Source organism: Vombatus ursinus, unplaced genomic scaffold (assembly GCF_900497805.2).
Source record: "Vombatus ursinus unplaced genomic scaffold, bare-nosed wombat genome assembly UNPS02009824.1, whole genome shotgun sequence".
Lineage (NCBI taxonomy): Eukaryota > Metazoa > Chordata > Mammalia > Diprotodontia > Vombatidae > Vombatus > Vombatus ursinus.
In genome coordinates, this window is record NW_020949602.1 from 7919232 (window position 1) to 7922834 (window position 3603).

Below are 3603 nucleotides of genomic sequence, written 5' to 3' on the forward strand. Positions count from 1 at the left end.
TTCTGTAGGATCAGTCAGAGAAGGCTTCCTAGGCATAAGTCTATGAAGGACAAGAAGTGGTTTCATGAAGAAAAGGGGGGAGGAAATTTTAGGTAGAAGATTTAGAAGAGGGACAAGATACATTATAGACAAGGAGAAAGTCAGCAGACTTGGTTGGAACAGAAAACAGCAGCCAGGCAGTCAGAGGTGAGTGCGGCTGTGGAAGAAAACAGGCTACAAGTTGTGGGGACCTAAGCTTGAAAGCTGAAAAACAAATCAGAAGCACTGAGAGTCACTTTAGACATCTGAGAATCACAGTATCCCAGAGCAGGTAGGGCCCTCTCGGGTCATCTAGTCCAAAGAATGGATCTATCAAATTTATGTATTCTTTCTACAAAGGGAAAAGAATGGGAGTGAAACGATCAAAACAAAAATCTGCAGAAAAATATTGATACAGTGGATGGAACATTGGACCTGGAGTCAGGAAGATCTCGGTTCAAATCTTGCCTCAGATGCTTACTAGCTGTGTGACCCTGGCCAAGTCACTTAAACTCTCTCAGCTGTATCTCTATAAAATGTGTGTGTGTGTGTGTGTGTGTGTGTGTGTGTGTGTGTGTGTGTGTGGTAATAATAGAATCCACCTCCCAGGGTCATAGTGAAGACAAAATGAGATAATACATATAAAACACTATATCAATAGTAACCAAATATTATTATATGAGTAGGGTGCAATTGAGTTGACCAAATCACCCCATCCTACCTAAAGTGTCAAGATGCTAAGCCCTAGCACCTTAATGACATGAGTCCACTTCTAAAGTGAATCAATACATCGTAGACTTTAATACAAAAATGTGAAAAAGTGTCTTTGAAATTCATTAAATAAACCACAGTGACTTGTCCAGGAAATGTGTTCAGATTTATTGAGGAACCTTGGGTATGCCCTGTTATTCTACAAAATAACAAGCTGGTTCACAATCCAGAGATTAGAGCATCTGCCAGCATGGAGGAAGCTTCACATCAAACCCCAATAAAGACCTTGGAAGAAGGGAGAAGGGCACCAGTCTCCAACTTGGGCTCAGTCTCCTCCCCACCATCTTGGATGGAGAAAGATTTCTGTGAGCTTCCCATTGGTGTCCTAACATGCATCCTAACATTTCCCACCCCCCTTTATAACATCATCCCTGAAACAGCAGATGGCAGGGTCAGCATCAGGAACAAGGACAGACTAGATTAGTGAGAAGAGGCAGACTGAGGGCTCCACAAAGAGCCCAGTAGATACACTACATTATACCCAAAGAGAACATTTTAATCATCACAGGCATGTGTATAGATAGCACTTCAAAGTTTATAAAGTACTTATCAAATATTGTCTCATATTGTTCTCCCAACTACCCTGGGAGGTAGGTGCTATTATTATCTCTATTTCAAGAATGAGAAAACTGACCAGAGGTTAAGTGATTTGCCCAGGGTTACGCAGCTAGTAAGTGTCTCAGGCTGGATTTGAACTCAGGTCTTACTAGCTCCAAACTCAATGCTCCATTCATTGCACCATCTAGCTGCAGTCTTGAGAACTCCACCCAAAGAACTTCCCACAGGGAACACATGTGACCAGGTAACATTCATGAAAGAGCATTCACATAGGATACAGATGTGGTAGGGACAATTCACACCTGAGTCTCTGCAAATTCACTGATATCTTCTGGTGATATCATTGAATTCTCTGATGGGAGTCTCTTCTGCTTCTGCTCCTGTTCTTTACTGGGAATCTTTCTCAGCTTCTCGCTATTATAATCTGCTCATCTCTGCCTACTGTACCCCTGTAGAGGGAGGGGTCTGACAGCTCTTTAGCTTGATAACCACCAGAATTATCTGTACCATTTGTGATGCAAACCCCAGCCAGCTACATCCAGTCAACCAGATAAAAAAAGACCTTAGGTACAGTGATAACTTGTTTCAGTGTGCTGCTCTTTATTGTTCTTTGCAGTTATTGCATTTTTTACAAATTGAAAGTTTGTGGTAACCTTGCATCAAGCAAGTCTATCGGCACCATTTTTCCAACAGCATGTACTCACATTGTGTCTGTGTCACATTTTGATAATTTTCACATCATTTCAGACTTTTTCATTATTATTATTATGTCCATTATGGTGATATGTGATCAGTGATCTTCAATATTACTAATGAAATTATTGTGGGGAGCCATTAGCTGCCCATATAAGACAGCGAATTTAATTGATATATATTGTGTATGTTCTGATTGCTCCACCAATGGGCAATTCCAGTCTCTCTCCTCCTCCTCAGGCATCCCTATTCCCTGAGACACCACAATATTAAAATCAGGCTAATTAATAACCCTACATTGGATTCTAAGTGTTCAAGTGAAAAGGAGAGTCAATCAGTGTGACAAACTTCATTGTTGTCTTATTTTACAAAACTGCCACAGTTATCCCCCCCTTCAGCAACCACCACCATAATCAGTCAGCAGCCATCAACGTCAAGGCAAGACCCTCCACTAGTAAAAAAAAAAAAAAAAAAAAGACTACAACTTGCTGAAGGCTCAGATGATGGTTAGCATGTTTTAGCAAAAAAGTATTTTAATTAAGGTACATACATTTTTAAGACATAATTCTATTGCATGCTTAATAGCCAACAGTATAATGTAAACATAACTTTTATATGCACTGGGAAACCAAAAAATTCATGTGACTCTCTTTATTGCACTATTAGCTTTATTGCGATGGTCTGGAACAGAACCTGCAATATCTCCAAAACATGCTTGTATTTTAAAGTTTGTTTTTAAAACTCCTTCTCCTTTGCTCCCTGAATCACAGTCTGTGTCCCCTTGAAATTGTCTCCACTTAGCAAGACTATAAAGGAGCCTGTAATGCTCCCCCGCCTCTGCCCCGTTGCCACAAGAGGTAAACCAAGAGTAAAAAGGGGCCAGATGTGGCTGATGGAGCTGGCAATCTTTGCCCTGCTTTCCACTAAGCAACCAAATTTGCCAGGGTCCCTCTATGTCACTGAGATACAGCTTTCAGCCATCTAAGCCCAAAGGCTTGGTGTGCCAGAAACATTAACCTTTGCTGCTACATATCAAGTTCTGAGCTGGGAATCATTCATCCAGCAAGCACAGGGCAAAGACCCATAGAAGCCTTGTGGTCTTTTTTTTTAATTTTCCTTGTTTTGTCATATACTCATCCTCGCTTCTGTCAACTTTAATATATGTACTAGACTCAGATGGCAGGTGTATGTGCACACTACATTATAAATTTTAAAAAATAAATAAATAATGCCTATAAATATTTCACCCACTATACTCCTGTCGAAGGCTGCCCAGATGTGTGAGCAAGAGAGAATTCCTTAGGTCTTAAATCCTTAAAAACTTAAAAACTTTGATATCTGAAAGAGAACAGAATCCTCTGTGTCTCAGATGAGGTTAAAAGGGGGCAGGGAACAAGGAGAATCAATTCATGGAAGGAAATGATTTTATGATGCAGTGTCCTTTACCAGAATGTTTGTAAAGGAGAACACTTTTGAAAATTCCTGGGCTCTGACCTTTCTGAATCTGATTGTTCCTTTTCTATTACCCAAGATCCTACTATCTCAGACACTATTCTCATGATA